The following is a 13,761-nucleotide window of genomic DNA, read 5'->3' as shown; positions in this document are numbered from 1 at the left end:
ACCTGGAACAGGAGGGAACGGACTAGGAAACGGGCTGGAACGTTTCGCCAGCGTTTCCTTGGCCCGAACCCCTCGGAACGCGTTAATCCGTTCCTATGTGCCGGAACGGGCGTTCCCTGTCTCTATGACTTAAACTCAATAGATATAAACTCACCCCCATTATCAGTTCTCAAGCATTTCAACTTTCTACTTGTCTGAGTGGTCACAAATGCATGAAAAGTTTTAAAAACAGCAAACACTTCACTTTTCTTTTTCAACAAGTACACCCAAATCTTCTTGGAACAATCATCAATAAAGGAGACAAAATATGCAGCACCACCCAACGATTTCACGGGCATACTACATACATTAGAATGCACTAAGTCCAAGACATTGGACTTACGAGACACACCTGAGTAAAAGGAACTTTTTATTTGCTTTCCAAACTGACACTCATTACAAAACTCAAGTTTAGAGCCTTTTCCATCAACCCTCTTCAGAGAAGTAAGGACATCAAGTCCTTTTTTATATCTATCTCTAGTAGAACGCCTCAACCCAAGCTCTGCTGCCTAACCGACATCCTGTCTAGCATCAGCATGTCTAACATCTCCTGACCGTTTTGCGCCATCTATGGATTATGTACTGGTTACAAATGTAGGAGAGCCTCTCACTTATGATGAGGCTATGCACAGGGGTGATTGTCACTCTTGGGAGAGGGCTATGCAATCTTAGCTTGACTCATTGCATAAGAATCAGACTTGAGATTTGGTTTCCTTGATGCCAGGCACATATCTGACATCTTTCAACACTAGCTCTTGCCCATTATCTAAAGACAAGTGTACACTGCCAATCCCATCAATGCTGCAAGCATGGTTATTTCCAAGGTATACTTTTCCATAACTACCTACATTAAACATAGCTAAACACTCCAAGCAAGGAGTTACATGTAAAGAGGCACTAGATTCTACAATCCAAGTTTGAGTGACACCATCATCAACTGACAAAAGTGCATCAATCACATCACCCTTGGTAAGTGACATACAAGGGTATCATAATCAACTGCACATAATACATCAACCTCTATGTCCAAGAGCTCCTCCGTGACTACACTGGAGGCCACATTGGCCTTTTCCTTGCCTTTGGCTACCTCAAATACATCTGGCTTATTCTCTTTCTCTTTTTTGTCTCCTACTTTCTTCTTTCTCTTATTCCTTCGTGTAGTACCCGTGTAGTACCTACAATCAGGCTTCTTGTGGCCCTTTCGACCACATTGATAGCAGGTAATATCACTTTTTTCCTTTCCTTTGCTCTTAATTCTGCTTCTCTATCTGGCATTTGCATTTTTCTTTTCAGCCATGCCTCTAGCATTATAAGCTGAGTTGTTGCCTTCTCCACTAGACTTACATCTAATTTCTTCATTCAAGATTGAACCCCTCACACGTGACACCATCATATGAGAGATTGGGGTTATTACTAAGAGAAACCACCAAGGTCTCCCAACAATCAGACAATGTCATGATCAAAAAGATCGCCTTCAACTTATCATCAAAATCCAAATTGGCATCCTTTAGCTCATTTAAAACGCTAGTAAATGCACTCAAGTGCTCAACTACAGGCTTGGACTCATCCATTCGCATATTCACCAACTTGCGCACTAAATGCGCACCTGATTAATAGGTGTGGTGATCTCATCGGTAGTCTTCAACTTTTCCCATATTGCATTACCATTAATCTAAGCCCTTAATGTCTGTCAAAATGTCATTACTAACACCCATCTTAATATAAGCCACAGTTTTATTATTAACTCTTCCCCAATCTGCATCAGACATTTGTGCAGGTTTATCTTCCTGCAAAGCATCCTCACAATCCTTTAAGAACAATATGCCCTACATACGGTCTTTCCAAAGGTCAAAGCCCTGACCATCAAACCGTTTGATTTCCATCAAACTCTTAATGTCAGAACTGGAAGAAGTTACAGCAATTTTTATCACGAACACAAGAGTAAATGCACTGAAATTAAAGAAATTCCTGATTTCTTCCTTTTTTTTTTAAAGTGACCGAGGGTGGGTGGGTGGGTGTTGAGGGGGGAGGGGTTTGTTCCGGTTGACCCTCCGATCACATGACTGACACGACCACCTGGCCGTCGCTGCGTGTGCGGGTTGCTGCCCACTGGCATCCACCCCACACCTAGTCGCTGCCCGCTGGTGTCCATCCAACCGTATGCGCCTATTGACACCTGGTCGCAATCACCTAGTTGACGCCCGTTGGACCTACCACCTTGTTGGTCGCCACGAACTCCCATCTAGTCCACGCTGCATGCATCTACACGTGGCACCTAGCCTCCATGCTGGTCACTCCTGTCGCCACACATAGCGCCCATTGGTCGCTCGCCCTTGCTGGTCTTCAGAACGACCTATGCTCCACAAGCCTTTTGGCTCGAACTACCTGCACAACCTATCAGCTACACCTTGGTCTCGGGAAGCATTCAAAGCGTTGGACTTTGATACTAGTGGTTGAGAGGATGAGCAGCAACTGAAGAAGTGAGCAGGTGAGTGAGAGAGAAAGAGAGAGAGAGAAGAGTATGATACAATTTGCGTGTACCAACAATGTGTTGGTACACAAAGAATAAAATGTATTTATACTTAGGGCATGTAAGGGTGCATTCACATGTACAACTAAATAATACATAACGAAGGTGAATAAAAGGGCCTTTACACCCCAACAACTATTGTACACAGCTATCTCATATTTGGTATACGGATTCCATTTCTTGAGCATATCTCTGAGTTCTTTGTTTACAATGTTCTTTTGTTTTTCTTTTCTTGCATGTTGTGCACTCTACAAAAACAGTCTTCCATACATCCGTTGTTGCACCCACTTCTAAGTGATATTAGGCGTCCTTGTTTGGACTACGGGTGTGCTATGGACAGTTTGTCCTCATATTTTTCTAGTGTTGATCTGCTTTCCTTTGTCTACTGCATCTGGGCAACCAGTTTCGAAGGATTTTCAGCCTGTTTTTATGCTGATACTGTCAAAAGATGAGGTACCAGCAGCGAGAGAGTAGGGTTTGCGGGGAGGAACACGGAGTAAACTCGGCGAACATGAAGAAGAGAAGAGAAGAGAGAAGAAACTCTAATGAATGGAATGATGAAGTTCTGCATCAATGGAGTGAATGTGATACAAGGGAACAAGGGTGTCGTAGCACAAGGAAGATGATGACGACAGCCACGAACCACGAACCGCAATGTCCTCTTTAAGGGGTGTGAGGGTAGTAGAGAGGTTGGAGAGCAGTGGTGACGGACTGAATGAATCAGCCATGAGGAATGAATGAGAGTGGCCTATAAATAGGCATAGTTAGTCTAGGATGGTGCCCCTTTTTGGGGCTGCAAACCCTAAATGCAAAACGTAGAAACACAAAAAACACAAACTATGGGTGAAGGGTGAAGGGTTTCTCAACACCCCCTCTCACGCCAAAAAAGGGAAAAAAGAGGAGAGTGAGGTAGAGATGGAATGCTCATGCAATAGGTGCCACATGGAAAGTGTTCCTCGTGGGGAAATTGTTCATTTGCCCAAGCGCCCTAGTACAAAGATGATGAAATCATGCAATGCATAGGAGGAATGTGGACTTTGTGTGGTGTCGAGAACCATAAGGATATGCCCATGCTCGATCTCGCGAGCTGGCTCCATGCTGACCAAGTGACTGAGGCAAGAAGAAGAGAAGGAAGAAGATGTAGAGGATCCCTAAGATCCAAGATTTCCAGCTGAAAGGTAACCTGCAGTAAAGAGCAGTAGACAAAGTGAACTGGAGAACCTGAAACTCAACCTCGAGAGAGAAGCCACTAGCTCTGTGCATCCATGTATGAAGGAATATGAAGGCCTCGTCACCAACTCGCGGCTGAACCTCCAAGACCCTGATCTAGGTAGATCCTCCAGATCCTTGGAATCAATAGGTGAGATGACCGCTAGAAGAGACTCACTCCATCCAAGGGTAGAAGGAGGAGTAGTAGCTCTCTCAAAGAGTGAAAAGAGATCATCCCTCTAGAATCCCCCTCTGAGATAGATAGGGAATCCAAAAACTCATGGATCACACACTCTGTATCATCTAATGCCGAAGAAAGTGTCGTTGAGCATACCGAAGAAGGTATCTAGGGGGTCAAAGAACTCTCAAAGGTGGCCTTTCGATCCTGAGGAGACAAGGGTGGAGGAGAAGGCTCATGGTCGAGGGAGCAAATCGCAGTCCCCGAAGCCAAGGATAAGGGATAGCCACTGGCTCTCAGTGCAGCGGAGTGTGAAGCCGAAAGAGAGGAAGGAGTCGAACAACCATTGTCTCGAGGAGCGGATTATCGAGGAGACGGTATCCAACAATCATTGTCTCTCTATGAAGCGGACTGCAAGACCACAGACCGGGAGAGCCATTGGACTCAAAAAGAGGTAAGGGAAGACTACCGCTAGCATTGCGGCAATCTCCAAGAGGTCCTAGCGCCAATTGATCCTCCCTGTGCTTCAAAGGACTTAGTGCGCATTGGATGCGCCTTATTGCCTTGAGCATAGTACTCTTATAGCCGATGCAAAACGATCTCTATGGCCCAGAAAGGAGATGTGGCACAAGGAGTGCCTGGGGAAAGACACATATACTTCGATGGGATAGGGAGTAAAGATTGAAGTCGGCAATCTTCGGTGGGATGACCATTCATGCCACAGTAGGAGCACCCAATAGTCTAGTCATCTATTGGTAAAGAAGCCATGGATACCAATGTGCCTTGTTGAAGAAGGAAGAGGTAGAAGAGATCAACCACAAACCACGAACTGCAATGTCCGCTTCAAGGGGTGTAAGGGCAATGTGAAGCACAAACCGCAATGTTCGCCACAAGGGGTGGAAGGGCAGAGGGCTGAAAGTGAGCTGCCAGTGGAAGGAGGATGCTACCAACAGTAAGAGGTTGCAACCAATAGAAAAACGCAGGTGAGGAGAGAGAAATACTAAAAACGCAGGAAAAAACCAGCAATAGCAGTCAGCATGCTAAAATCAGCTCCGAACAATGTGTGATAGGCTGGAAACAAGAACCAAACTGTTGTAGACAGCAACGGCCAGCTTGGACCACGATGTCCTCCGCATCCGAGGTGTGGGCAGCAAGCTGAAATACCTCAAATCTACAAAAACGAGATTGTTTTCTGAATGGAAAGTGATCAGCAGCAGTCTCTCTACTATAAACAGCTGCAAACTGGGGGTTGAAGGTTGGAAATAGACGCCAAACTGTACATGACAACAAGAAAAAGCTGAGACTGCAATGTCCTCCGCGAAAGGGGTGTGGCCAGCAAGCTGAAAACACCTGAAACCTACAAAAACGAGATTTTGATGCAACGGAAGAAGAAGAGAAGTGGATGCCTTGGTCTTTGCCTTCACTAGAGTGGAGGATCGTTGCCGCTGTTTGAGCAGACCCAGCTTTGATACCATGTCAAAAGATGGCGTACCAACGAGACAGTAGGGTTTGCGGGGAGGAACACGAAGTAAACATGGCAAAACCATGGAGAAGAGAAGAGAAGAGAGAAGAAACTCTGATGAATGGAATGATGAAGTTCTGAATCATGGAGTGAATGTGATACAAGGGAACAAGGGTGCCGTAGCACAAGGAAGATGATAATGATAGCCACGAACCACGAACCGCAATGTCCTCTTAAAGGGGTGTGAGGGTAGTGGAGAGGTTGGAGAGAAGAGGTGACGGACTGAATGAATTAGCCGTGAGGAATGAATGATAGAGTGGCCTGTAAATAGGCATAGTCTGTCTAGGATGGCGCCCCTTTTTGGGGCTGCAAACCCTAAACGCAAAACGCAAAAACACAAAAAATGCAAACTGCAAGTGAAGGGTGAAGGGTGAAGGGTTTCTAAATGGCTACATGCATTTTTCATTTTTTGCATTTTTTTATTAACTGCATTTAATGTTGGCTTAATTTCATTTTGATCTGCAACATTTGTGTTTGTAACATCTTGTGCTTTTCTAAGCTAGGCAACATGGTTTTCAGCCTCTATCCATCCTTGATTGGTTGATTCTCCTGTTTTTTTTTGCCAATTTTGTGATTAATTACTTTCGACACTGCATGTGAACTCGTACTGTGTGCGATCTATGTTGTGTTTGGCTATCCTCTCTATTCCTTATCTCATTATTGTACACAATTGTCTAGTACTTGGTATATGGATTCGATTTCCCAAGCATATCTCTTAGTTCTCACTTCAAAATGTTCTTTTGTTTTTTTCTATTTTCTCTTCTCAGTCATATTGTGCAATCTATTACACCAACCTTCTACACTTCCATCCCCGCACCTACTTTTGACATTGGTTTGAACAAAACTATCTAAAAAAGAGTCCTTCAATTCTACTATTGAGAATGATGGAGTAATAGATCTAGAAATTCACATTGATATCATCTTTCAAAATGACTTGGTTTGATATCACCATGAGTGTAGAAAAATTAGGTTCTAGGCAACAAATCGCATAGATTTTATGAGTCTTTCTAGTCAAGATAAGCAAGTACTGAGACTCAACAAGTCACATTCACCTTTGTCTTACTCTTTATCAAGGAAATGCCTCAAACCCTTTGTTTTTATATATACCATCCTAAGATGCATGCCTCCTTCCCTTTTTGTGGAAAAGGGTCCCTCCAATGGAAAAACACTTGAGAGCATTTTAGATGAAGAGATGGAGCTAAATGTGCACTTTCCAAAGTAGAGTTCTTACAAGGATGGCACAAGCATAGATATTATGATGTTCTAGTTTGCTTTATGCATGGATAAAAAAGTATGATAATGCTAGCACGGTTTTGGTCACCTCAAATTAAGAAATGCACAGCCATGCAGTACAAAATTTGAACCATGTAGATGCGATAAATATTTCCTTCACATTCATTTGCTCATGGACAAGACTTCTTAAAATTGGGTGATGCTCCAGCATAGAAAAGTTGGGGATTTAGCTGCTGTTTGGTCCATTCAGCTATGTGGAGATATTTGAGCCCTCTGCTTGAGGCAGTTAATGTTAGTTTAAGTTTTTTGTTTTTGTATGTTCTTCAACCTCACCTCCCATTCGTTATTATTATTTCATGTTTCATTTGCTCATTGGCTGCTGTTTTGCAAGTTCCACGATGGCAAATTTGGGAATTCAGCAGTTTTCTGTCCACTTAGATATGGGATGTTTATGCCTACAGCCTTCGAAGTTTTTTATTTTGTGATGCTCCCTCCATATATGCAGCACATCAGTACCACCTCCCATGCATCATTCATTGCTTTATAATTCTCATTTGCAGAGGAGTTAGCATCTAGCCTTGGTTGATCATCTACTTCCAACATAAGCCTGCACCCTGCATTTTGCATCTTAATCTGCATTTCCCTCTAATGAGAATCATTATGCAGGTCATTCAGGTCTCTAAGGTACAGCCAGATCAGAGCTCTATCTGAGCAGTCATTGGCAGTTTAGAACTTTCATTCCCAAGTAATAACTGTGGTGCTCAGGATCCCATACAATGTAACCTGCCTTTCATGCAAAGCCTCCAAGTCAAGTCCCCACCAAACAACCATACAAATGCATTGCCTGTCTTAGGAACAGAGCTTTTGCAGAGCATCAACAGTATATAGCTTCATTCTCCAAGCAACAAAGCTGTGCCTGAGAGGCCCAAACAATACTCTAGAAAAAGCTTGAAATTTGTATCCAATCTCCTACACTTGTCTAGTTGGTTAAAGTAATCACAATATAGCTAGACCCAAGCATCAATCCTCTGTCTCTTTATCCCAACCGCTAGAAGGGACAACCTTTTCTAACTATTGTTTGGGGAGGAAGAAGACATTTTCTTACTCTGTGCCATATTGTTCAGATGTGTCAAACATGATACACAATGACTTCATTGTTGTACGACCATTCAAACTGCACTTAATGAGCAAAATATGAGTTTGAGGCCTGGATCCTACAAGCACTGAGCTTGTGAGAACACCTGTCATACATGCAAAGCTGGCTCCCATTACACCTAACACTATCACACTTCTACTTGCAATCCGTGTATTAAGGAGCTAATGCAAATCACTAACACAATGTGGCCACATGTACCACGATCATCTGACTGATCAAGCATTTCAAGTACCTGGCTTAAAATGCATTGTATAGCATTTCCAGAACATGCAGACTTTTGCCCGTCTATTGGAAGGCAAGACGTGTTGACATAAAGATGAAATGCAATGCATCAAGCTTATTTATATGCCTTGCCAGCTGCAGGGAAATGGAAAACTGCGCGAGGAGTTCCTCAACTTACTTGAATATTGATTCACGCTCGGTCCTTCAACACGAAATACCTTAAAGGTAGCCGCTGAAGCTAGAGAATCTTTTAACTATGGATTCAACAGTACAGATCGCATCTACTTGCAAACTCTTCGTTGATCCTTTTTCGTCTAGACAGCAGGTCCATTACAGGAGAGCTGAAGCGCTTGATAGGAGGTGTTTCTGCAGTATTGACAGTCCAGACAAATGGAAAGTGAGTTAAACACTGATGATCCCAACCCTAAACGGACAAAAGTTGCCATGGAAGCTGGGATACTCACCGAAGAGAGACGGGAAATCAGATAAACGGCCTGTTTTCGCACACAGGCAGGAGGAGGACAATAGTCGGAAGACAAGTTACTACTGAAATGGTAGAAAAGCCGACCTAAAAGGAGGCCATCGCCATAGCCAGCTCCAACAGCGCACCTGAAGGTCCTCAAAGGTACTCACATTGACATTATATTTTCCATTCTGGGTTTTTTCCCTTTTTTTTAGGGGGGTTTTGATGCTTTCATCATAATAGCTAATTATATTTTTCCATTTTGGGGTGTTATTTAGCTTCGATCCTTTCATCAAATTGCTAATGTTTTGTATTTTTTATTTTGCATGTAAGGGATGCCATAGTGATGGTTAAGGGGCTGCCCTTGGATGCAATGCTTAAGTAATGGTTAAGGGGAAAAAAGTTTCCCCTACGTTTTTTCCTTCTCCCTCTCTCGTTTTAAAGGGCTTCATTATTTCCCTAATTACACCTCGAGATTAATAACACAGGGCAATGGACGCATCATGTATGTTATTGTTAATCTGTGCATTTCATGTGGATGTTAGGAAGCAAATTCCCATTCGGCCCAAGTGGAATGCGTGAAAGCCTCTATTCATTCTTTGCTACCCATGTGCAAATGATATAATGATCATACTTCTTGCGAATTAATATAGAAAAGTCAAAAAGATTTAGCACTAATGAAATCTAGATCCAAAACTTTGGAAACACTTTAAGTAAGACTAAGTACCTTTTGTGTGTTTGGTGAAGCAAGAACCATGTCTAAGCAACACCACGTCCTTAAAATCTACATGTGAGCATGTGTGTCATACAAATATTATGCACATTATACTTTTTTTAGCAATATACGAGAATTGTTTTGAAGATAGTGAATAAATATAATTTACGACATGAAGCCATAGACTATGGAAAACTATAATTTCTTGGCTATAAGAAACGAGTTTAGATGCAGCAAAATCTCCAAATACACATAGTTTGAAAAGTTAAACGGACATAGCCCATAATTCAATCTCATAGGAGACATAACCAACTACGAGTGCTCAAGTGGAAACCTACACAAGGAAGCACATTGGATACATGATGATGAGATGAATATATTACCTACAAACCAATAACAAACATAAATTAGTAGGAATTAAGATGCATTTTTGGAATTTTTAGGCATCAAAAACTTGACTTAATTGTCATTTCCTTTGTCATCATGTAAAGGATGACAACCTAATTGTTGTTTGTTTTGTCGATCAATTGTGGATATGAATCATTGCATTGAGAGGTTGCCACATTGTTTATGTCGACAACTAGTTAAGCCATTCCAAAATGAGACCAATTGATTATTAAAGCAAGTTAAAATATACAATATGAGCACTTTCAAAATATAGACCTTAAATATAATTTATGAATATTAGTTAAATATTAAATTAATTATAGCTTTTATTATAAGACATTGAGTATTTCCAATCTTTAAATTTTATTATAAGACATTGAGTATCTCCAATCTTAAAGTCATCAAGAATGTTGAAGGAACACATATAGTCACACCTATGAGAAAAAGTACAATTACAACTTAAGAAATCCATATACATAATAAACTTTTGTAAAACAAGTGCCACCAAACCTTAACTTTTGTGCGAAAGTAACATTCCAAAAAAAAGGGTTACAAGAGCTATGGAGCTAAATCTTTATTAAGCAATTATTAAAATCTTAATTTTTGATCCCTATGTCTATTGATCCAAAATTTCAAAGCATTACATCCCTCAAAATACCATAAACAATAAGGTTAAGACCTATAGTAATAGAATAATAGGTTAAGACCTATAGTAATAAGAATAATAGGTCAAAAATAGTTAGTCTTAGTTATAAGGCATTAAGCTTATGCTTTTTTTGTAAAGCCTTAGTTGCAAGGATTTAAGGTCAAAAACTTGATAGTAGGCCTCCATAATAGGTAAAAAATAGTTAGTCTTGGTTATAAGGCATTAAGCTTATGCTTTTTTTGTAAAGCCTTAGTTACAAGGCTTTAAGCTCAAAAACTTGATAGTACGCTTTCATAATAAGGCCAATGCCATTTGTAAGGTCACCTTTGAGCCTTTGTGATAACATCTATTTCCTTATAAAGGCCACCTAGTTTGATGGTAGCCCAACTAAATGTCACCAAACTATTAGCAACACCACTTTGGCATGAGATTCAACCCTCAAACCATCACAAGAGGATGACAATTTTATCCCATCATGAAGGCAAGTCATTGATATGGTTGTAAAGGTGATGTAGAGAATCCATCCTCATCTCAATGCTCTACACCAATATGTGGGGCGGGGTGAGTCAACAAGATCATAGACAACCTCCCTCTCATCCTAACACATCATCATAAAGTAAGTCACCCAAATTACGATAATAAGGGAGTCTTTTTAAAAACCTCATAAAGGCTCGATTGTTAAGCTCTCTAATTGGCTTGGCTTCTCCTTTGGAGGGACCTCTATCTCTAGAAACTCTCACCTTCCCTCATTTAACCTCCTATTACAAAAAATTAATTGGCTTGACTTCTCCTTCGAAGGGACCTCTACCTCTAAAGGCTCTCACCTTCACTATTTGGCTTGGCTTCTCCTTCAAAGGGACCTCTACCTCTATAAACTCTCACCTTCACTCATTTAACCCCTTAGTACAAAAATTCAGGAGATAAGGATAATTCAAGACTGTCGTAATCTTTCCTAAAACCTTCTAAAGCATGCCTCTTCCTTCCTTGAAAATCTCAAAAGGTGGAAGGCTTCTCTTTCCTCTTTTGCATCACTCCCTCGACTTCTAAGGACACTCACAAAAAAAAGGATACCATGTTTTGCATTGTTTGTGGTAAAAAGGGAGCGATCGTGAATCTCCTAAACATAAGCTCATGAGGAGTGTTAATAAATAAAGGATGCCTTATATGCATTGGTTGTAGCAAAAAGGGAGGGATCATGAATCTCCTAATCATAACCTTATTGGGACTACTCTTGCATCATGGTTAGAAACACCCTCTCTTGCTTCTATGAGCTCTAATGAAAGGATAAATGCTAGGCATCATTTCTATCTCAATATCCTTAGAGTTCTCTCTCTACCTACAATTTAGCACAAGATCGAATACAACCTCCCTCCATGGGATCCAAGACAACCATACCTCAAAAAATACACTTAAAAGGGATGGTTCCTATTGATGCCCCTTCCCTATACATCGAGAGCCTCTCTAAGCACTATCACCCTACCCCAAATTGAAGCTCAACTACTCAACCACCAAGAGAAAAGAGAGGAAGGGGGTAAGAGACATAGGGTTTTCCTAACCTCAAGATAGAAGTAGTCTTGCTAAACTTATAATTAGGAGAATCATCATTCCTCCCTTTTTTATATAACCAATGCAAAATTTAGGATGTCCCTATTTTCTTGTGAGGTGATTTTCTTATGGAGGGAGTGAGGTGAAGGAGGAGAGAGAAGCGTTCTAGCTTTTGAGATTTTGTTATTAAAATTAGAAGGAAATTTGCTGCGATTTAAATTATTTTTGTGGATTTTCAATATTATTAAATTGTTGCATGATTATAGCTTGTCATGCATAGGATTACATATAACACTACTTCTCATGCTTGGTAGTTAAATGGCAAGGACTAATGTGATTTATACTTGGTACAACATATTATTAAAGGAATATATTATTTTATCAAAGAGAACTTATAGTGTGCAGAGAATTTATTGGCCATTGACTAGCATGGATTTATTTTATTTTGGATGCACACTTCTTAGCACAATGGTTGTATGCACACAAGTGCTAGTGATTATTTGCAAGCTAATTTATAAAGGCTTGGAAGTATTATTTTATTGATGTACATCTTGATTAGATTAGGATTGATATTTTAGATATTATCTTTAGGAAAAATAATTCACTTTGGAGAAAAGAATTGGGAAAGATGAGCAATGTAAGGAAGAGAAATGTGTGGCCTATTTTTCATATGTCTTTTGTGATTTGAGTACCAAGAGAATAAAATTAAAGAAATGCATGCATGGGGAATGTGCTCACCCATGGATGGGGGGGAAGATTGTACCGAATTACTCAATCCAAATGGCATGATGATATAATCAAATACTTCCCATTTGGTGGTAAAGCCAGTTTTTGGACTATTGTCCAAATGGACTTATATCTGATTGTAATTAAGAAGTTGTAGGCTTCCTTCCCTGCTACCTATTCCATCATGTGACCAGTCTATGGCAAAGCATAATGATCTCTATTGATTGCAAAATTTAGCTTCTTGTGATTGATCCATACTCAAAATTTTCCATTCTTCTTGAGTACCAAGATAATTGATGATACCCAATCAGTCCCTCAATGGGTTCTCTTCTTTGACTTCTATTGGTCCCTCACTGGGTTCATTAGATATACCTTCATACTTTCCAACAAGCAACACAACCACCCAATCATTATTTTTTAGCTTTGTAAATCACGAGGGAAGGTCATGTGGCTTTTCCTAACTTTGAATTTCTAACTCATTTTTATGGATATCGCATTTTAAGTGCTTTCTCATTAGATTGATTAGGAGTTTGGTCTTAAACTTAGTAGATTAGGTTGATTGGGAGATTGGGAAAATTCAGGATCTGAATCACTATCTCCTTCTGTATTAGATTTAGAACTTGTTGTAGTGCTCTCCTGGACATTATCTATCTCATTCTCAACTATTAATACGTAACGATCTGAGCATAGATCATTGAGTTGATACCCTATTTATTAGTAGTTAAGTACATTTGAATATTCGATCTAATTTTGAAATTAGTTTCACAATGCCTATGTCAATGAGAAGACTCTTGATTTGAGAGGGTTTGTGGTCCATATATGTTTGCTCAATTGTGTGGCCACATCAATGTCATAATCCGTTGTGTCCAAATCAAAGTCATCATCACCATCCTGAATTGAGTGGTTGTCCTTGGAGTCATTCATTTCCTTAATGTCTATGCCTTGTTCTTGCATAAGCAAGATGAAGAGTTTACTACAAAAATTGAATAGGACTTGGTGTAGCAAGTCCATTGCCACATGGGGTCTCTTAGTAATTCCTCAAAGATGGTTACCTTAGATCTGATTGATTACTGAAGCATGGACGCCATTGGCTAAGGATTTTGTGTAATGCAAGCCTGTCCATTAAGGTAGGATAGCCATGGAAAGTTGTGGTTGTTGAGTCAAGAACTAAAATTGGTTTCATGCAAGGG

General features: G+C 40.4%; 1 protein-coding gene across 2 annotated transcripts in view; it reads right to left on the bottom strand.

The window, feature by feature from the left end:
- LOC148024576 (ARM repeat superfamily protein) overlaps positions 1–8,742 on the bottom strand; it is a 70,458-nt gene extending 61,716 nt beyond the window's left edge. For both annotated transcript variants that reach the window (XM_087694197.1, XM_087694198.1), the window contains exons 1-2: positions 8,554–8,742; positions 8,268–8,455 (exon numbers count right to left, since the gene is read on the bottom strand). The gene's annotated coding sequence lies outside the window, so the exon portion shown is untranslated. The remainder of the gene's footprint in view (positions 1–8,267; positions 8,456–8,553) is intronic.
- Between the last annotated feature and the right edge of the window lie 5,019 nt (positions 8,743–13,761).

Source organism: Lygodium microphyllum, chromosome 15 (genome assembly GCF_053477565.2).
Source record: "Lygodium microphyllum isolate KBCC chromosome 15, Lygodium_microphyllum_v1.1.10, whole genome shotgun sequence".
NCBI lineage: Eukaryota > Viridiplantae > Streptophyta > Polypodiopsida > Schizaeales > Lygodiaceae > Lygodium > Lygodium microphyllum.
Note: the sequence above shows the minus strand (reverse complement) of the source record. Positions and strands in the feature narration are given on the sequence as shown.